This window comes from Ranitomeya imitator, chromosome 3 (genome assembly GCF_032444005.1).
Source record: "Ranitomeya imitator isolate aRanImi1 chromosome 3, aRanImi1.pri, whole genome shotgun sequence".
Lineage (NCBI taxonomy): Eukaryota > Metazoa > Chordata > Amphibia > Anura > Dendrobatidae > Ranitomeya > Ranitomeya imitator.
The window spans coordinates 204,910,084-204,933,329 of NC_091284.1; the positions used below are offsets into that span (position 1 = coordinate 204,910,084).

Genomic DNA, 23,246 nt, shown 5'->3' on the forward strand with positions numbered 1-23,246 from the left:
GATTGGCTGGAATCAATGGTGGCGCCATGTTGCGTTTGGAGACCCCCTGAAGTGCCTAAACAGTGGAAACCCCTCAATTCTAACTCCAACACACCCCTAACCCTTATCCCAACTGTAGCCGTAACCCTAATCACAACCCTAACCCCAACACACCCCTAACCCTAACCACAACCCTAATTCCAACCCAACCCTAACCATAAGGCTATATGCCAACGTTGCGGATTCGTATGAGATTTTTCAGCACCATTTTTGAAAAATCCGCGGGTAAAAGGCACTGCGTTTTACCTGTGGATTTACCGTGGATTTCCAGTGTTTTTTGTGCGGATTTCACCTGTGGATTCCTATTGAGGAACAGGTGTAAAACGCTGCGGAATCCGCACAAAGAATTGGCATGCTGCGGAAAATACAACGCAGCGTTCCCGCGCGGTATTTTCCGCACCATGGGCACAGCGGATTTGGTTTTCCATATGTTTACATGGTACTGTAAACCTGATGGAACACTGCTGCGGATCCGCAGCCAAATCCGCACCGTGTGCACATAGCCTAATTCTAAAGGTATGTGCACACTCTGTGAAAAATGCTGCAGATCCGCAGCAGTTTCCCATGAGTTTACAGTTCAATGTGAACCTATGGGAACCAAAAATCGCTGTACACATGCTGCGGAAAAACTGCACGGAAACGCAGCGGTTTACATTCCGCAGCATGTCACTTCTTTCTGCGGATTCCGCAGCGGTTTTACAACTGCTCCAATAGAAAATCGCAGTTGTAAAACCGCAGTGAAATGCGCAGAAAAACTGCGGTAAATCCACGATAAATCGGCAGCGGTTTAGCACTGCAGATTTATCAAATCCGCTGCGGAAAAATCCGCATAGGACCACAATATGTGTGCACATTCCTAACCCTAACCCTACCCCTAACCCTAACCCTACCCCTAACCCTACCCCTAACCCTACCCCTACCCCTAACCCTACCCCTAACCCTAACCCTAGTTCTTACCCCAACCTTAGTGAAAAAAAAAAGTTCTTTATTTTTTTTTATTGTCCCCACCTATGGGGGTGACAAAGGGGAAGGGGGGGTCATTTACTATTTTTTTTTATTTTGATCACTGAGATAGGTAATATCTCAGTGATCAAAATTCACTTTGGAACGAATCTGCCAGCCGGCAGATTCGGCGGGCGCACTGCACATGCGCCCGCCATTTTGGAAGATGGCGGCGCCCAGGAAAGAAGACGGACGGACCTCGGGCGGCTAGGTAAGTATAAGGGGGGGAGATCAGGGCACGGGGGGGCGTCGGAGCACGGGGGTTGGATCGGAGCATGGGGGGTGGATCGGAACACGGGAGGGAGGATTGGAGCACGGGGGAGGATTGGAGCACGGGGTGGGGGATCGCTGTGCGGGGGGGTGGATCGGAGCACGGGGGGGATCGCTGTGTGGGGGGTGATCGAAGTGCGGGGGGTGTGATTGGAGCACGGGGGGTGTGATTGGATCACGGGGGAGCGGACAGGAGGACGGGGGAGCGGAGCACAGGACGGAGGGGAGCGGACCACAGATCGGGGGGCTGGGGGGGCGATCGGTGGGGTGGGATGGGTGCACATAAGTGTTTCCAGCCATGGCCGATGATATTGCAGCATCGGCCATGGCTGGATTCTAATATTTCACCATTTTTTTAGGTGAAATATTACAAATCGCTCTGATTGGCAGTTTCACTTTCAACAGCCAATCAGAGCGATCGTAGCCACGGGGGGGTGAAGCCACCCCCCCTGGGCTAAAGTACCACTCCCCCTGTCCCTGCAGATCGGGTGAAATGGGAGTTAACCCTTTCACCCGATCTGCAGGGACGCGATCTTTCCATGACGCATATGCTGCGTCATGGGTCGGAATGGCACCGACTTTCATGACGCAGCGTATGCGTCAAAGGTCGGGAAGGGGTTAAAAAATCTGAATTTGATATGCTTTGTTAAAGAGTATCCTGGTAGTAATGCAATCTACTCAGGATCTAATGAATCCAATTTAACTTGCATTATAAAGAGATTTACAGATTCCGGTAGCCTACTACTTCACTACATACAGATAAAGCCGACACCTATGATCCTTCCATATTGTGCCACTCATTTCATATAAATACATATGGCTACACTGCATAAACCGAGAAGACAGGCAACTCTCATGTTGGCAGCTGCCATCTCAGAGTAAAATAAGTCTGAGATACCAACCCAAACGTGTCCTGAGGATGCAAAGCTATCTCCTAGCTGCACTGGTAAAGTCTTTTTTTAGAGCTTTTGTTGAATAAAAAGAAAAATTAATTTTGAGCAAAATGTTGCACTTTATTTGTGCATATATTGAATCCAAAGCATTTACAATTAACAGTTAAATCAAACTTGGAAATGATCCTGATATATATATATATATATATATATATATAGATATATATATATATATCTATATATATATATATATATATCTATATATATATATATATATATATATCTATATTTAGATATATATAGATACTGTATATATATAGATATATAGATATAGATATATATATATATATACACATATACACATATATATTTATAATTATATGTATTAATTAACACTATATCAATCTTAAAGAAGTATTCAGGACACATGGATAGTGTTAACTCAAACATGGCATGAAAAAGAGGTGTATTGCATGAATAAAAGTGTCCTTTTACGTTTAAACAAATTGAATGTGAGTCAAGTTTTATGAAATGCGCAGGTCACAGCGACTTTGAATAACTTGTGGTTCGATTCATGTGAGTTATCAAAAATAATACCCAACAACTTTTTACACACTGCAATATATTGCATCAGACACATTAGGTTAACATGACTTAAGGTGCGACCGCATGGGCTTCCCTTATAATGCTTCATAGCTGTCACATGGTATAGTGCAGCCAATCAGGAAGGCATGGAATGCAGCATATTTAGAATACTGGGATGCCTCCACAGCTCAAAAAAATAGATGAGAGAAAGATGAGTGTTGTAGTGTAAGAATAATACCGTTGCTAGCAGCAGTCTCAGAATCAAGTGATATGGTGTAGCACAAACACTAGTATTTGTCCTGCTGCACATAAATTACAATAAAACACTTTTTTCTTCATTCATAATGCACTACAAAGCAGCAGCAAGGTGTTAGGACTGGCGGAACGCACCAAGACAGATGATATAGATGCGTTCGCAGTCCGGGGTCCACCGTGCAGGTGAAAACCTGCTGCTAGCAATTTGCAGACTATATGGCGGTACACTAAAGTATACACGCGTGGGTTAAACCTCACCCAGCGTGAAAGAAGCAATCCTGTTAAGTCACAGGACCGCGGTACCGCACCTAAAGCGCGAGCAAGTAGTCAGCGAACTCAACCCCAACTAGGATTGAAGTCCGATTAGACCCTTGCTGGCACAACACCACAACTGGGTGTGTAAGGAAACTGAATAACGATATTAATGCACAAGAGTGCATGCGGTGCCGCACTGACGAATGCCACTAACCACCCAGGCTTGGGTAAGGAAAGCACAGAGGAAGTGCACGGCGCCGTACTGGCGGACACAGCAAATGGACGCTGTAATGTGTGATTAGTAGGGTTGAGCGAAACGGGTCGTTCATTTTCAAAAGTCGCCGACTTTTGGCAAAGTCGGGTTTCATGAAACCCGATCCGACCCCTGTGCGGGGTCGGCCATGCGGTACGCGACTTTCGCGCCAAAGTCGCGTTTCAATGACGCGAAAAGCGCCATTTCTCAGCCAATGAAGGTAAACGCAGAGTGTGGGCAGCGTGATGACATAGGTCCTGGTCCCCACCATCTTAGAGAAGGGCATTGCAGTGATTGGCTTGCTGTCTGTGGCGTCACAGGGGCTATAAAGGGGAGTTCCCGCCGACCGCCATGTTACTGCTGCTGATCTGAGCTTAGGGAGAGGTTGCTGCCGCTTCGTCAGAAGCAGGGATAGCGTTAGGCAGGGTCCATTAACCACCAAACCGCTTGTGCTGTAGCGATTTCCACTGCCCAACACCACCTTCGGTGTGCAGGGACAGTGGAAGCTACATTTTTTTTTTCCCCCTCAGCGCTGTAGCTCATTGGGCTGCCCTAGAAGGCTCCCTGATAGCTGCATTGCTGTGTGTACGCCGCTGTGCAAACCAACTGCTTTTTTCAAAGCACAAATCCTCTTGTTCCTTCCATTCTGCACAGCTATCTTTTTGGTTTGTCCACACTTTTTATTTAATTTGTGCATCAGTCCACTCCTTATTGCTGCCTGCCATACCTGGCTGAGATTACTGCAGGGAGATAGTAATTGAAGGACACTCCCTGTTTTTTTTTTTTTTTTGTGGGAGATTAAGATTGACATTTCTGCTAGAGTGCCATCCCTGTCTGTGTCATCTCTCACTCAGTGGGCCATAGAAAGCCTATTTATTTTTTTTGCTTGATTTGGGTTATAAAATCTACCTGAAAAAATCACTACATCAATCAGTGGGAGAAAAATATTGGCCTCAGGGCTTGTGTGCCACTCCTGACTCCTGTGTGCATCATCACTCACTCAGTGGGCCATAGAAAGCCCTTTTTTTTTTTTTTTTTTGCTTTATTTGGGTTCTAAATTCTACCTGAAAAAATCAATAAATCAATCAGTGGGAGATTAATATTGGCCTTTGGGCTTGTGTGCGAGTCCTAAGCGTGCCATCTCTCTCTCTCAGATAGTGGGCCATAGAAAGCCTATTTATTTTATTTTTTTTTTAATGGGTTTATAAATTTTCCCTGGAAAAAAAAAAAAAAGTGGGATATTAATATTGGCCTCTGGGCTTGTGTGCCAGTCCTGAGCGTGCCATCTCTCTCACAAATAGTGGGCCATAGAAAGCCTATTTATTTTTTTTTTTTTGGTTTTATAAATTCTCCCTTAAAGGGAACCTGTCACCTGAATTTGGCGGGACCAGTTTTGGGTCATATGGGCGGAGATTTCAGGTGTTTGATTCACCCTTTCCTTACCCGCTGGCTGCATGCTGGCCGCAATATTGGATTGAAGTTCATTCTCTGTCCTCCGTAGTACATGCCTGCACAAGGTAATCTTGCTTTGCGCAGGCGTGTACTATGGAGGACAGAGAATGAACTTCAATCCAATATTGCGGCCAGCATGCAGCCAGCGGGTAAGGAAAGGGTGAATCAAACACCTGAAATCTCCGCCCATGTGACCCAAAACTGGTCCCGCCAAATTCAGGTGACAGGTTCCCTTTAAAAAAAAAGGGAGATTAATATTGGCCTTTGGGCTTGTGTGCCAGTCCTAAGCGTGCCATCTCTCTCTGTCTCTCAGATAGTGGGCCATAGAAAGCCTATTTATTATTTTTTTTATTGGGTTTATAAATTTTCCCTGGAACAAAAAAAAAAAGTGGGAGATAAATATTGGCCTCTGGGCTTGTGTGCCACTCCTGACTCCTGTGTGCGTCATCTCTCACTCAGTGGGCCATAGAAAGCCTTTTTTTGTTTTATTTGTTTTCTAAATTCTCCCTGAAAAAATCATTTTATTTTATTTGGTTTCTAAATTCTTCCTCAAAAAATCATTTTATTCTATTTTTTTTTTCCTAAAGTCTCCCTGAAAAAAAAACAAACAAAAACAAATCAGTGGGAGATTAATATTGCCCTTTCTGCTTGTGTGCCAGTCTTGACTCCTGGGTGTGCCATCTCTCTCTCTCTCTCCAATTGTGGGCCATAGAAAGCCTATTATTTTTTTTAGCTTGATTTGGGTTCCAAAATCTACCTGAAAAAATCACTACATCAATCAGTGGGAGATAAATATTGGCCTCTGGGCTTGTGTGCCACTCCTGACTCCTGTGTGCGTCATCTCTCACTCAGTGGGCCATAGAAAGCCTTTTTTTGTTTTATTTGTTTTCTAAATTCTCCCTGAAAAAATAATTTTATTTTATTTGGTTTCTAAATTCTTCCTGAAAAAATCATTTTATTCTATTATTTTTTTTTCCTAAAGTCTCCCTTAAAAAAAAAAAAAAAAATCAAATCAGTGGGAGATTAATATTTACATTTGTGCTTCAGTGACAGTCCTGCGTGTGTGGCATCTCTCTCATTTGTTGCCACCAACAACAGAGTGTGTAACATTGTGCCTGATTTTCGTTGTGGTCTCACTCACCTGTAAAGGGGTAGCTAAATCATACTGAAGTTATAGCTCACCGTGTAATTTGTGTGACAGCAACAAATACCGTTAGTTTGTTTACGTTTTTAAAACAATGAGGAAGTATGGTGGAAGAGGTCGTGGCCGGGGGCGTTCATTGTCAGCTGGTAATGAGGGTAGTGGTAGTGGTGGAGCATCAGCTGGTCGTGGGAAAAAAAATATTGCACCTAAGTCTGGAGCTGTGGAGCCAGGTTCGTCGTCTGGCTACACAAGGCCTCGAACGCTCCCTTTTCTGGGAGTAGGAAAACCGCTTTTAAAGCCGGAGCAGCAAGAGCAAGTTTTGGCTTATCTTGCTGACTCAGCCTCTAGCTCTTTTGCCTCCTCTCGTGAAACTGGTAAATGTCAAAGCAGCGCGTCGTTAGTGGATGTTCACGGTCAGGGACAAGTCGCTTCCTTGTCCTCTTCAGCAAAAACAACAACAGAGAAGAATGCAGCAGGCGACACAACGGGTTACTCCATGGAGCTCTTTACACATACCGTCCCTGGCTTAGAAAGTGAAGCAGTTAACAGTCCATGCCCATTACAAGTTGAATCTGACATGGAGTGCACTGATGCACAGCCACAGCCAGACTACTATGCTGGTCCTTTGACTCAGACCACAACATTGCCCTCGCAGGGTGCTGATCAAGAATCAGACCCTGATGAGACTATGTTGCCCCATCACGAACGCTATACCACCGACCGACACGGTGACACAGACGAAGTTGCACACGAGCTACAAGAAGAGGTAATAGATGACCCAGTTCTTGACCCCGATTGGCAGCCATTGGGGGAACAGGGTGCAGGCGGCAGCAGTTCTGAAGCGGAGGAGGAGGGGCCGCAGCAGGCATCAACATCGCAACAGGTTCCATCTGCCGGGCCCGTATCTTGCCCAAAACGCGTGGCAAAGCCAAAACCTGTTGGAGGACAGCGTGGCCATCCGGTTAAAGCTCAGTCTGCAATGCCTGAAAAGGTATCCGATGCTAGAAAGAGTGCAGTCTGGCATTTTTTTAAACAACATCCAATTGATCAGCGCAAAGTCATCTGTCAAAAATGTTCAACTACCTTAAGCAGAGGACAGAATCTGAAAAGTCTCAATACAAGTTGCATGCATAGACATTTAACCACCATGCATTTGCAAGCCTGGACTAACTACCAAACGTCCCTTAAGGTTGTAGCACCCTCGGCCAATGAAGCTAGTCAGCAACGCAACATCCCTTCCGGCAGTGTAGGGCCACCATTTTCCGCACCACCTGCAGTATCTGTGCAGGTTTCTTTGCCAGGCCAAAGCAGTCAGGGTCAGGGAATCACCAGTTTCGTAGTAGGAAACACTGCATCTAGGGCACCGGTGGCAACAATACCATCTCCCACCGTCTCTCAGTCTGCCATGTCCACCGGCACCCCCGCTAGTTCCACGATCTCCAGCTCTCCAGTCCAGCTCACCCTACATGAGACTATGGTTAGAAAAAGGAAGTACTTAGCCTCGCATCCGCGTACACAGGGTTTAAACGCACACATAGCTAGACTAATCTCGTTAGAGATGATGCCCTACCGGTTAGTTGAAAGCGAAGCTTTCAAAGCCCTGATGGACTACGCTGTACCACGCTACGAGCTACCCAGTCGACACTTTTTTTCCAGAAAAGCCATCCCAGCCCTCCACCAGCATGTTAAAGAGCGCATCGTCCATGCACTCAGGCAATCTGTGAGCACAAAGGTGCACCTGACAACAGATGCATGGACCAGTAGGCATGGCCAGGGACGTTACGTGTCCATCACGGCACACTGGGTAAATGTGGTGGATGCAGGGTCCACAGGGGACAGCAAGTTTGGGACAGTTCTGCCTAGCCCATGGTCTAGGAAACAATTGGCTGTAGCCGTTCGCACCCCCTCCTCCTCCTCTTCGTCCTCCTGCAGAAGCGAGAGCTCGTCCACAGACCGCAGTCGCACAACCACTCCATCCGCAGCTGCCACTGTTGCACACCAGGTCTCCCATTATGGGGCAGCTACTGGCAAACGTCAGCAGGCTGTATTGGCTATGAAGTGTTTGGGCGACAACAGACACACCGCAGAAGTTCTGTCCGAGTTCTTGCAGAAAGAAACGCAGTCGTGGCTGGGCACTGTAGATCTTGAGGCAGGCAAGGTAGTGAGTGATAACGGAAGGAATTTCAAGGCTGCCATCTCCCTTTCCCAACTGAAACACATTCCTTGCCTGGCTCACACCTTAAACCTGGTGGTGCAGTGCTTCCTGAAAAGTTATCCGGGGTTATCCGACCTGCTCCTCAAAGTGCGTGGACTTTGCTCACATATCCGCCGTTCGCCCGTACACTCCAGCCATATGCAGACCTATCAGCGTTCTTTGAACCTTCCCCAGCATCGCCTAATCATAGACGTTGCAACAAGGTGGAACTCAACACTGCACATGCTTCAGAGACTGTGTGAACAGAGGCGGGCTGTTATGTTTTTGTGGGAGGATACACATACACGGGCAGGCAGTAGGATGGCAGACATGGAGTTGTCAGGTGTGCAGTGGTCGAAGATTCAAGACATGTGCCAAGTCCTTCAGTGTTTTGAGGAATGCACACGGCTGGTTAGTGCAGACAACGCCATAATAAGCATGAGCATCCCCCTAATGCGTCTGCTGATGCAAAGTTTGACGCACATAAAGGATCAGGCGTCTGCAGCTGAGGAAGAGGAAAGCCTTGATGACAGTCAGCCATTGTCTGGCCAGGGCAGTGTACAGGACGAGGTAGCGGGCGAAGAGGAGGAGGAGGACGAGGAGGATGATGGGGATGATTATATTTTTAATGAGGAAGCTTTTCCGGGGCCACTGGAAATTGGTGGCGCGACAAGGCCGGGTTCTGGTTTTTTGAGGGACACAAGTGACATGGATTTGCCTGAAACTGCCCCTCAACCAAGCACAACCGCAGATTTGAGAACTGGAACTTTGGCCCACATGGCGGATTATGCCTTACGTATCCTCAAATGGGACACACGCATAACTAAAATGATGAATGATGACGATTACTGGTTGGCCTGCCTCATTGATCCTCGCTATAAAGGCAAATTGCAAAATATAATGCCACATGAGAACTTGGAACTAATATTAGCAACCAAACAATCAACTCTTGTTGACCGTTTGCTTCTGGCATTCCCTGCACACAGCGCCCGTGATCGTTCTCACACGAGCTGCAGGGGCCAGCAAACCAGAGGAGTTAGAGGGGCAGAAATCAGAAGTGGCGTTGGCCAGAGGGGTTTTCTGACCAGGTTGTGGAGTGATTTTGCTATGACCGCAGACAGGACAGGTACTGCAGCATCAATTCAAAGTGACAGGAGACAACATTTGTCCAGTATGGTTACAAACTATTTTTCATCCCTTATCGATGTTCTCCTTCAACCGTCATTCCCATTTGATTACTGGGCATCAAAATTAGACACCTGGCCAGAATTGGCAGAATATGCATTGCAGGAGCTTGCTTGCCCGGCAGCTAGTGTCCTATCAGAAAGAGTATTCAGTGCTGCAGGTTCAATACTAACAGAAAAAAGGACTCGTCTGGCTACCCAAAATGTAGATGATCTAACCTTCATTAAAATGAACCACAACTGGATTTCGAAATCTTTTACCCCACCTTGCCCGGCTGACACCTAGCTTTCCTATGAAAAGGTCTTGCCTGTGGACTATTCTGAATGCCTTTTCCAATCTCGTAATTTTCTGCACCTGATTGTCCAGCATACGACATGTTTACACCTCACTAAATGGCCAAACTCCCCACACGGGGCCGTGGTATCGACATTTGGCGACAGCACCCGTGAGAGTGCAGTTTGTCTGAAGAGGTGGGTGAGCCCGCTTTTGGTCGACGGCACTGCCACTGGGTCCCTCCTAGTACAATAAAGTGTCTCTGGCGGTGGTGGTGTGCACCCAACGTCAGACACACCGTTGTAATATGAGGGGCCCTGGGCCTGTACCGCCGGCCACAAGACAGTTTCCCCCCACCCCAGCTCAAACAGTGCTCTACCACTTGCAAAATTATCTCACAGCTCCACCAATGTTTAGTCTATGCGCTGACATCCTTCAATGCCTGCCACTGACAATACCATTGTATTGACATTTTTGTTATGTTAGGCCTTCGATGCCTGTCTGTGGTCACTCCTTCCACTAGGCCTCCACTGACAACACCACTGCTGCCCGTGTACCCCTGTAACCAATTTAAAATTGCCTACAGCCATGTGTTATTATTTTAGGCCTTCGATGCCTGTCTGCGGTGACTCCTTCCACTAGGCCTCCACTGACCACACCACTGCTGCCCGTGTACCCCTGGAACCAATTTAAAATTGCCTACAGCCATGTGTTATTATTTTAGGCCTTCGATGCCTGTCTGCGGTCACTCCTTCCACTAGGCCTCCACTGACCACACCACTGCTGCCCGTGTACCCCTGGAACCAAATTAAAATTGCCTACAGCCATGTGTTATTATTTTAGGCCTTCGATGCCTGTCTGCGGTGACTCCTTCCACTAGGCCTCCACTGACCACACCACTGCTGCCCGTGTACCCCTGTAACCAATTTAAAATTGCCTACAGCCATGTGTTATTATTTTAGGCCTTCGATGCCTGTCTGCGGTGACTCCTTCCACTAGGCCTCCACTGACCACACCACTGCTGCCCGTGTACCCCTGGAACCAATTTAAAATTGCCTACAGCCATGTGTTATTATTTTAGGCCTTCGATGCCTGTCTGCGGTGACTCCTTCCACTAGGCCTCCACTGACCACACCACTGCTGCCCGTGTACCCCTGTAACCAATTTAAAATTGCCTACAGCCATGTGTTATTATTTTAGGCCTTCGATGCCTGTCTGCGGTGACTCCTTCCACTAGGCCTCCACTGACCACACCACTGCTGCCCGTGTACCCCTGGAACCAATTTAAAATTGCCTACAGCCATGTGCTATTATTTTAGGCCTTCGATGCCTGTCTGCGGTCACTCCTTCCACTAGGCCTCCACTGACCACACCACTGCTGCCCGTGTACCCCTGTAACCAATTTAAAATTGCCTACAGCCATGTGTTATTATTTTAGGCCTTCGATGCCTGTCTGCGGTCACTCCTTCCACTAGGCCTCCACTGACCACACTACTGCTTCCCGTGTACCCCTGGAACCAATTTAAAATTGCCTACAGCCATGTGTTATTATTTTAGGCCTTCGATGCCTGTCTGCGGTCACTCCTTCCACTAGGCCTCCACTGACCACACCACTGCTGCCCGTGTACCCCTGGAACCAATTTAAAATTGCCTACAGCCATGTGTTATTATTTTAGGCCTTCGATGCCTGTCTGCGGTCACTCCTTCCACTAGGCCTCCACTGACCACACCACTGCTGCCCGTGTACCCCTGTAACCAATTTAAAATTGCCTACAGCCATGTGTTATTATTTTAGGCCTTCGATGCCTGTCTGCGGTGACTCCTTCCACTAGGCCTCCACTGACCACACCACTGCTGCCCGTGTACCCCTGGAACCAATTTAAAATTGCCTACAGCCATGTGTTATTATTTTAGGCCTTCGATGCCTGTCTGCGGTGACTCCTTCCACTAGGCCTCCACTGACCACACCACTGCTGCCCGTGTACCCCTGTAACCAATTCAAAATTGCCTACAGCCATGTGTTATTATTTTAGGCCTTCGATGCCTGTCTGCGGTCACTCCTTCCACTAGGCCTCCACTGACCACACCACTGCTGCCCGTGTACCCCTGGAACCAAATTAAAATTGCCTACAGCCATGTGTTATTATTTTAGGCCTTCGATGCCTGTCTGCGGTGACTCCTTCCACTAGGCCTCCACTGACCACACCACTGCTGCCCGTGTACCCCTGGAACCAATTTAAAATTGCCTACAGCCATGTGTTATTATTTTAGGCCTTCGATGCCTGTCTGCGGTCACTCCTTCCACTAGGCCTCCACTGACCACACCACTGCTGCCCGTGTACCCCTGGAACCAACATCAGAAAATATAAAAATAAGTATTTTGCTTATAAAAAAGAAAATACTGGAGAGATATCAAATGCAGACATTTTAACATTAAAAACAAACACATACAACAAAAATCTGGTACAGTACTAAAAATGGCCACCAGCTACAATAACTTTCTCCTGCAAGTAGTTAACTGAAAGGTTTTTTCAATTTTAAACACAGATATGGCATCCACCGAGTGTTGTCCTGTCGCGTCTTCTTTATATTATTGCCAAGAAGATGCAAAACAATGAAAATAATAAAATCATTATTTACCAAAAAAATAGAGTAAGTCAAAACCACATTGCAAATAAACATTCATTACAAATAAAGAAGCAGGGCGCATCCGAGGGTGAGTATATACCTAATAAGAATATAATCACCCTCGGACGCGCCCTGCTTCTTTCCAACAGCCTTCCTTCCTAAGAATCAGCCCTTCCGTGGTGTAGAGAGAGGGTTTGTTACACTCCAAGGTGTTCCCCAGGTTGCCTTTCCTGAGCTTCGATCTTCCGGCTCTCGTTTAGTAGTTGTTGGAAACTACGCTGCATTAGGCCTACAAATTGGGTATGGGGTGTAGAGAGATGGTGTGTTACACTCCAAGGTGTTCCCCAGGTTTCCTCTCCATTGCTTCGATCTTCCGGCTCTCGTTTAGTAGTTGTTGGAAACTACGCTGCATTAGGCCTACAAATTGGGTATGGGGTGTAGAGAGATGGTGTGTTACACTCCAAGGTGTTCCCCAGGTTTCCTCTCCATTGCTTCGATCTTCCGGCTCTCGTTTAGTAGTTGTTGGAAACTACGCTGCATTGGGCCTACAAATTGGGTATGGGGTGTAGAGAGATGGTGTGTTCCACTCCTAGGTGTTCTCCAGGTTGCCTTTCCTGAGCTTCGATCTTCCGGCTCTCATTTAGTAGTTGTTGGAAACTACGCTGCATTAGGCCTACAAATTGGGTATGGGGTGTAGAGAGATGGTGTGTTCCACTCCAAGGTGTTCTCCAGGTTGCCTTTCCTGAACTTCTAAACGGAACAACTGCATTTGGCGTACTAGTTGGTTTGGGGCCTACTATCGGTGTCTGCCGCTCCTTGCTGTTCTCCTGGTTTCCTGTCCTGAAATTCCGTTTTCAGGCGCTCGTTAAGTAGTTGTTAATGTTAGACTGCATTTGGCCTACTAGTTGGGTTGGGGCCTACTATCGGTGTCTGCCACTCCTTGCTGTTCTCCTCCACTGAACAAAGCTGTGCCGCCTGTTTACTACTGTTGCCAATTTTGAACTGCATTTCGACTACTTACTGATTTGGGCCTACTCTCTGTGTCAGCCTCTCATTCCAGTTGTCCTCCACTGCAATGCCCCCTGGTTATTCCTGTGTTACCAATTTTGAACTGCATTTAGCCCACTTTATTCTTTGGGCCTATATCTGTGTTTCCTCCTCATCCTGCCCATTGCCCAGCCAGTGATAGATGAGTCTGCTGGTACATTGACCCAAAATGCAACATTTCCCGTGCACGCTACACTGCAAGATTGTGACCCTGCTGAAAGTCAGGTCCCCCTTCCCGTATACCATACCACCTTACACGGGGACAAACAGGAAGGTGCAGATGAAAGTGCAGGTTCCTTCATCAGGTGGGGGGAGGAATACTAGTTGGCGACGTCACTGGCACAGGGCCTCTCATGGTACGCAAAAGTGTTGCTGCCAGTGGGAGGCGCCCCCGCCGTGCAAACACCCCGCTGTACTTTGAGGGGCCCTGTGCCAGTGCCAATGCCAACGAGTGGGCCCCCCCTGCTTGCTCAGGTTCACAGCACTTGCAAAGTTGAAATACTTACCTCTCCCTGCTCCACTGCCGTGACGTGGTCCAGATTTCCTGGGCCCACTAATTACTTGAACCAGCCCTACCCACCACAACTTTAGCCAAATGACCCCCAATTTCAAATGCCTTCCAATTATTATAAGGTAAATTACGCTTGACAAGCTTCATTAAGAAGAATGGATGGTTTTGACATTAAAATGGGCACTCTAGGTGTTTTCCTGGCCCCCACTCACTGCCGACTATGCTGCCCCATTGACTTGCATTGGGTTTCGTGTTTCGGTCGATCCCGACTTTACGTCATAATCGGCCGATTTCACTCGACCCGACTTTTGAGATAGTCGGGTTTCGCGAAACCCGGCTCGACTCTAAAAAGGTCAAGGTCGCTCAACTCTAGTGATTAGTGCTGTAGGCTAAGTCGGGCGCTAGACAGCAAACATACACCTTCCGCGAACAGACATTCAATAGGGTAGGGGTATCCAAGGACGACTTGCACTCACAACATACACACATTAGCAATTGTAAGACAATACTAGCGCATGGCCGTGCAGTCATGCGCAGTTTATATAGTTGCAGCACAGGAAGTGGCCACAGCACTTTTGCCCTTCCAAGACCTGCCAAGAGGACCAATGGAATGTGCTGCAGAGCCTGAGCACATGACCCTCGATCTCCAACGGGAGATCTTACCCTGGACATGCTCAGTACGTGCAGACAAGGATTTAGTCCCAGAGAAGTCCGCTCGCTGCTGACCAGCACTGACTTTAATGGCAGAGACTGGAGAAGCAGCAGTAACTCTCAGAACAGAGTGAGACTGAGCAAGACGCTGGGACCGACGTCTTTGCTGAGCAGACTCCACTGCGGCTGGACAAGAATGGGAGACCGCAGCGGAGGTGGCTTGAGATTCCCCCTGTGCAGAAGCGGGAGCTCGACCCCTAACACAAGGCAGCACAATATTATTGACAGGAAAAAATGGTAAATCAGTTTCAATCAGAGACACTATGCTTGCCAGACATACATAACTGCATTGAGTTCTGTACACAACACTTTTTGTGTAGAGGCGAATAACTGTTTGTTTTTTTAATACAAAATATAATTCCCTAACATCCAGACATAATTGCAAATTTTTCCTTTACAAAGTGTGAATGTAGAAAACATTTTTTTTTTATATCTGTCTTACCAGTTAAATGACACATATGTATAGGCCACACCTACACAGCAGCTTCTTGTGAGTTCTGGCTCTTTGAACATATATCTACGCAGCATTTCTGATCATGTAATTTTTAGGAATGTGGTTGAACATTGCTTAAAAAAATACACTTAACTGTACATGTCAGCTTCACTAGACCAATCTGACATCCATACATGCCACATATTTACTACTGCCACATATTGCACTCTGAACAAGAACCTATTGTTATTGTTATGTTCTTTTTGGCAAGGGTTTGCATAACTGGGGTGAAAACGATTGTTCAAAATGGTAAAAAAGTGGCAATTAATGGGGTAGTGTGAAAGAAAAATAAAGGGGAGGAAACAGAGGGTTTTACAAAAATTAAGGCACATAACTTGTCTCAGTCATACCAGGATGATTTACCTCAGACAGCAACATGATCACTTTGAGTCAGTGTAATGTAAAAAATGGTCTGTCTGATCATATAATGACTGAGAGGGATAATTTTTGAACTGCCTTTTTTATCGGGTTTTCATTTGTTTTTATGGTAAAGTCACTTTAACATTATTGAGACAGTGTTTTCTGTTAAAAAGCTTGAAAATGGTTGGATAAAGTCCTAAGGATACTCAGAGTGTTTGGGGGGGCAATTGGATTATCTGCAGTATTGTGACTCACCGTAAATTAATTTACTATGCATCAATTTTTAAAAAATAAAATTGTTGAACCTGGCAAATTTTAATTTCAAACGATTCAATCATCTATACTTCCTTTATGCTTGTAAATTTGTATGGTTTTATATTGCACTATGGATAATATCAATGTCCACCCAAATGTAATGACCCCTAATAGATTGCGATTTTGAAGGCGCTTCAATCACAATAATCACTTAATGTTCCATAATGTGAACTCTGCAATGCTGATTGAAAACAATTGGAAATCTTGCTCAGACATGGGCTTTTATTGTTGAAACATTTACTTTTCACTGATTATAACAGTATTCCATCTGTGTGCTACAGGTCCTCTTAAGAACAATCTGCCTATGTGTAATGTTTATGCTCAGCAAAGAGCAACAACAGCTTGAAGGGTTGTCCGACAACAAAAAAAATTAGATTCAGGCTATGTGCACACGTCAGGATTTTTTGCATTTTTTTTGCGGATTTTCCCGATAAAAACGCTATAAAATCGCTAAAAAATGCAAACAATATGCATCCTATCATTTAGAATGCATTCTGCATGTTTTGTGCACATGTTTGCGTTTTTTTCCACAAAAAAAAATGCATTCCGAAAAAAGAAGTAGCATGTTCATTATTTTTGTGGATTTTTTGCGGATTTCCCATTAAATTGGAGTGTCCGGAAAAAAAAACAAAAAATCCGCTAAAAATCCGCACAAAAAACACGTGAAATCCGTGCAAAAAACACGCAAAAAACGCGCAAAAAACGCATGCAGAGTTCTGGCAGATGTCCTGATTTTGTCAGGAAATTTCTGCAAGAAAATCCTGACGTGTGCACATAGCCTTAAATCTTGCGTTTTTTTCCGGACACTCCAATTTAATGGGAAATCCGCAAAAAATCCGCAAAAATAATGAACATGCTACTTCTTTTTGCAGAATGCGGTTTTTTTGCGGAAAAAAAATGCAAACATGCGCACAAAACATGAAGAATGCATTCTAAATGATAGGATGCATATTGTTTGCATTTTTTTTTAGCGATTTTATAGCGTTTTTATCCGGAAAATCCGCAAAAAAAAAGCAAAAAATCCTGACGTGTGCACATAGCCTCAGTCCAGAATCAATGTTGTGGTGGTCCTTCCACCTATCTCTATTTTCTTTTCAGACTGATGGCCTTTGAAGGTGATATGAGTAGAGGAAATGAACACTGATGCTAGTGACCGATTGCAGACGCCATGTGAGGTATACAGGTTGTGACCTCAGCAGACAATAAATTGGCGGGAGCAACAGGGCTGTAGTTTCAGTAGGTACTGAGGATATGTTTTATTTAACCCCTTTACCCCCAAGGGTGGTTTGCACGTCAATGACCAGGCCAATTTTTACAATTCTGACCACTGTCCCTTTATGAGGTTATAACTCTGGAACGCTTCAACGGATCCTGGTGATTCTGACATTGTTTTCTCGAGACATATTGTACTTCATGATAGTGGTAAAATTTCTTTGATATTACCTGCGTTTATTTGTGAAAAAAACAGAAATTTGGCGAAAATGTTGAAAATTTCGCAATTTTCCAACTTTGAATTTTTATGCAATTAAATCACAGAGATATGTCACAAAAAATACTTAATAAGTAACATTTCCCACATGTCTACTTTACATCAGCACAATTTTGGAACCAAATTTTTTTTTGGTTAGGGAGTTATAAGGGTTAAAATTAACCAGCAATTTGTCATTTTTACAACACCATTTTTTTTTTAGGGACCACATCTCATTTGAAGTCATTTTGAGGGGTCTATATGATAGAAAATACCCAAGTGTGACACCATTCTAAAAACTGCACCCCTCCAGGTGCTCAAAACCACATTCAAGAAGTTTATTAACCCTTCAGGTGTTTCAAAAGAATTTTTGGAATGTTTAAATAAAAATGAACATTTAACTTTTTTTCACAAAAAATTTACTTCAGCTCCAATTTGTTTTATTTTACCAAGAGTAACAGGAGAAAATGGACCACAAAAGTTGTTGTACAATTTGTCCTGAGTACGCTGATATCCCATATGTGGGGGTAAACTACTGTTTGGGCGCATGACAGAGCTCGGAAGCGAAGGAGGGCAATTTGACTTTTCAATGCAAAATTGACAGGAATTGAGATGGGACGCCATGTTGCATTTGGAGAGCCACTGATGTGCCTAAACATTGAAACCCCCCACAAGTGACACCATTTTGTAAAGTAGACCCCCTAAGGAACTTATCTAGAGGTGTGGTGAGCACTTTGACCCACCAAGTGCTTCACAGAAGTTTATAATGCAGAACCATAAAAATAAAAAATCTTTTTTTTTCTCAAAAATTATCTTTTCTCCCCCAATTTTTTATTTTCCCAAGGGTAAGAGAAGAAATTGGACACCAAAAGTTGTTGTACAATTTGTCCTGAGTACGCTGATACCCCATATGTGGGGGTAAACCACTGTTTGGGTGCATGGGAGAGCTCGGAAGGGAAGGGACACCGTTTGACTTATCAATGCAAAATTGACAGGAATTGAGATGGGACGCCATGTTGCATTTGGAGAGCCACTGATGTGCCTAAACATTGAAACCCCCTACAAGTGACACCATTTTGGAAAGTAGACCCCATAAGGAACTTATCAGGATGTGTGGTGAGCACTTTGACCCACCAAGGGCTTCACAGATGTTTATAATGCAGAGCCGTTAAAATAAAACAAAACTTTTTCCCACAAAAATTATTTTTTAGCCCCCAGTTTTGTATTTTCCCGAGAGTAACAGGAGAAATTGGACTGCAAAAGTTGTTGTCCGATTTGTCCTGAGTACGCTGATACCCAAAATGTGGGGGGAACCACCGTTTGGGCGCATGGGAGGGCTCGGATGGGAAGGAGCGCCATTTGGAATGCAGACTTAGATGGAATCTTCTGCAGGCGTCACATTGCGTTTGCAGAGCCCCTAATGTACCTAAACAGTAGAAACCCCCCACAAATGACATTATTTTGGAAAGTAGACCCCCTAAGGAACTCATCTAGATGTGTTGTGAGAGCTTTGAACCCCCAAGTGTTTCACTACAGTTTATAACGCAGAGCCGCGCAAATAAAAAAAAAAAATGTTCCACAAAAATTATTTTTTAGCCCCCAGTTTTGTATTTTTCCAAGGGTAACAGGAGAAATTGGACCCTAAATGTTGTTGTCCAATTTGTCCTGAGTACGCTGATACCCCATATGTGGGGGAACCACCGTTCGGGCGCATGGGAGGGCTCGGAAGAGAAGGAGCATTATTTGGAATGCAGACTTAGATGGATTGGTCTGCAGGCGTCACATTGTGTTTGCAGAGCCCCTAATGTACCTAAGCAGTAGAAACCCCCCACAAGTGACCCCGTATTGGAAACTAGACCCCTCAAGGAACTTATCTAGATGTGTTGTGAGAACTTTGAACCCCCAAGTGTTTCTCTACAGTTTATAACGCAGAGCCGTGAAAATAAAAAATCTTTTTTTCCCAACAAAAATTAATTTTGGCCCCCAATTTGTGTTTGCAGAGCCCCTAATGTACCTCAGCAGTAGAAACCCCCCACAAGTGACCCCGTATTGGAAACTAGACCCCTCAAGGAACTTATCTAGATGTGTTGTGAAAACTTTGGACCCCCCATTGTTTCACTACAGTTTATAACACAGAGCCGTGAAAATAAAAATAAAAAATTTCCCCCCAAAATTATTTTTTCGCCCCCAGTTTTGTATTTTCCCAAGGGTAACAGGAGAAATTGGACCCCTAAAGTTGTTGTTCAATTTGTCCTGAGTACGCTGATACCTGATGTGTGGGGGGAAACCACCGTTTGAGCGCATGGCAGAGCTAGGAAGAGAAGGAGCATTATTTGGAATGCAGACTTAGATGGATTGGTCTGCAGGCGTTGCGTTTGCAGAGCCCCTAATATACCTAAGCAGTAGAAACCCCCCACAAGTGACCCCGTATTGGAAACTAGACCCCTCAAGGAACTTATCTAGATGTGTTGTGAGAACTTTGAACCCCCAAGTGTTTCTCTACAGTTTATAACGCAGAGCCGTGAAAATAAAAAATCTTTTTTTCCCACAAAAATTAATTTTGGCCCCCAATTTTGTATTTTCCCAAGAGTAACAGGAGAAATTGGACCCCTAAAGTTGTTGTCCAATTTGTCCTGAGTACGCTGATACCCCATATGTTGGGGTAAACCCCTGTTTGGGCACAAGGGAGAGCTCGGAAGGGAAGGAGCACTGTTTTACTTTTTCAGCGCAGAATTGGCTGGAACTGAGATCGGACGCCATGTCGCGTTTGGAGAGCCCCTGATGTGCCTAAACAGTGGAAACCCCCAATTATAACTGAAACCCTAATGCAAACACACCCCTAACCCTAATCCCAACGGTAACCATAACCACACCTCTAACCCAGACACATCCCTAACCCTATTCCCAACCCTATTCCCAACCGTAAATGTAATCCAAACCCTAACCCTAACTTTAGCCCCAACCCCAACTGTAGCCTTAACCCTAGCCCTAACCCTAACCCTAGCCCTAACCCTAGCCCTAACCCTAGCCCTAACCCTAGCCCAACCCTAACCCTAGCCCTAACCCTAGCCCTAACCCTAACCCTAGTCCTAACCCTAGCCCTAACCCTAGCCCTAACCCTAACCCTAACCCTAACCCTCGCCATAACCCTAATGGGAAAATGGAAATAAATTAATTTTTTTAATTTTTTTATTTTTCCCTAACTAAGAGGGTGATGAAGGGGGATTTGATTTACTTTTATAGCGGGTTTTTTAGTGGATTTTTATGATTGGCAGCCGTCACACACTGAAAGACACTTTTTATTGCAAAAAATATTTTTTGCGTTACCACATTTTGAGAGCTATAATTTTTCCATATTTGAGTCCACAGAGTCATGTGAGGTCATGTTTTTTGTGGGATGAGTTAACGTTTTTATTGGTAACATTTTCGAGCACGTGACATTTTTTGATCGCTTTTTATTCCGATTTTTGTAAGGCAGAATGACTGAAAAACAGCTATTTATGAAGTTCTTTTGGGGGAGGCGTTTATATCGTTCCATGTTTGGTAAAATTGATAAAGCAGTTTTATTCTTTGGGTCAGTACGATTACAGCGATACCTCATTTATATCATTTTTTTATGTTTTGGCGTTTTTATACGATAAAAACTATTTGATAGAAAAAACAATTTTTTCTGCATCGCTTTATTCTGTGTTAGGAGTCGAGTTTTCCTCTGCTGCACAGGGGAATTTCGATCCGTGTCTGCTGCGGTCTCCCATTCTGCATCGGCCGCAGTGGGGTCTGCTCGGCGGAGACGTCGCTCCCAGCGTCTCGCTGAGGCTGATTCTGTGCATAGGGTTACTACTGCCTTTTCTGGCTCTCCTATTGTACCCTGCACTGATCTGCGGCGAGCAGGCTTCTCTGGGACTAAGTCCTTATTTACACACACTGAGCATGCCCAGGGCAAGATCTCTCAGTGGAGGTCTAGGGTCACATGCTCAGGTACTGCAGCGGCTCCCATTGGTCCTTCTCATGGAAGGTCCTGCAGGTACTAGGACTAGTTCTGCTTTGCACACTGAGCATGCCCAGGGCAGGATCTCTCAGTGGAGGTCTGGGGTCACGTGCTCAGGTGCTGCAGCAATTCCATTGGTCCTTCTTTCACAGGTCCTATATGTGCTGCAGCTATTTAAGGCTCGCATGGCCGCACGGCCATGCGCTAGTATCATCTTATGTTATATGCTTTGCGCCAATGTGGTCATGTGTTTGAATGTGTTCAGGGACCCGGCTGAAATAAGCCCCTAGAATGCTGGCATCTCCAGCGAGGAGTTTTGTATGCATGCATGACCACTCACTGCTCACATCTGGGTAGTTGGCCTGTGCCTCTGTGAAAGTCTAACAGGGCACAGAGCTTTCCTCTCGCGGTTACTCTGTGAAGCTGACAGAGTTGGTTTATACCGCCATATAGAGCCGCCATTATTTAGCAGCAGGTACTTTCCTGCACGGTGGATCCCGGGTTGCGAACGCACCAATTCCATTCAATAAATAATATATTTGGTGCGTTCCGCAAACCCTAACATTCTGAGGACTATAACTTTTTTATTTTTTCGCTGATGATGCTGTATCATGGCTCATTTTTTGCAGGACAAGATGACGTTTTCAGCGGTACCATGGTTATTTATATCCATCTTTTTGGTCGCGTGTTATTCCACTTTTTGTTTGGCAGTATGAGAATAAAGCGTTGTTTTTTGCCTCGTTTTTTTTTTTTTTACGGTGTTCACTGAAGGGGTTAACTAGTGATATAGTTTTATAGGTGGGGTCATTATCAGCTGTTTTGCTTGTTGAAGTGAGTGATTCTGAACAGTCGTTTGAGTGATTGGTGGAGGCCATAAGCCCTTTCTGACGCCGGACGGGATAGTACGTTCAACGTCAGAAGCCCTGCTTTGAGGTAGGCTTCAGTGGTGAGCCCACCTCCAAGCGACGACATGTCAACTGTTTTCAACAACTGACATGTGCCCGCATTAGGCGTTTGTGGAATCATGATCCACCCACACCTATTAACTAGTTAAATGCCACTGTCAAACTCAAACAGAGGCATTTAATGCGCACTTCCGGCCATTGGGCCAGAAATACATGCTCCGCTGACCCTTGTCACGTGATTGGGGGCCAGCGGTGCATCGGCATGACAACCAGAGGTCTCCTTGAGACCTCTATGGTTGTTGATGCCAGATTGCTATGAGGGTGGCGCTCATACCAATGCAGTAATTCTGCTACATAGTCGCGATCTGAGCATTGCCCTATATGTAGCAGAGCCGATCAAGTTATGTCAGCTTCTAGCCTCCCATGGAGGCTATTGAAGCATGCTAAAGTTAAAAAAAAGTTTTGAAAATATAAAAAAAATAAAAAAATACAAACGTTTAAATCACCCCCCTTTTGCCCCATTCATAAAAAACAATAAAAATAAAATAAAACCTACACATATTTGGCATCACCGCTTTCAGAATCGCTCGATCTATCAATAAAAAAAGGATTAACCTGATCGCTAAACAGCATAGAGAAAAAAAAATCAAAACGACAGAATTTTGTTTTTTGGTCACCGCAACATTGCATTAAAATGTAATAACGGGTGATCAAAAGATCGTATCTGCACCAAAATGGTATCATTAAAAAATGTCAGCTCGGCACGCAAAATCACGAAAAATGGAGATGCTACGGGTCTCAGAGAATTGTGCAATATTTATTTTTTTTAGCAAAATTTAGAATTTTTTTTTCACCACTTAGATAAAAAAGAAACTAGACATATTTGGTGTCTATGAACTCGTAATTACCGGGAGAATCATAATTTTAGGTCAATTTTAGCATTTAGTGAACCTAGCAAAAAAGCTAAACAAAAAACAAGTGTGGGATTGCAATTGTTTTTGCAATTTCACCGCACTTGGA

At 45.0% G+C, this 23,246-nt stretch overlaps 1 protein-coding gene across 1 annotated transcript in view; it reads right to left on the bottom strand.

The window, feature by feature from the left end:
• Nucleotides 1-23,246, bottom strand: part of TAFA3 (TAFA chemokine like family member 3) — a 1,052,604-nt gene that overhangs the window by 320,839 nt on the left and 708,519 nt on the right. The window lies entirely within an intron of this gene.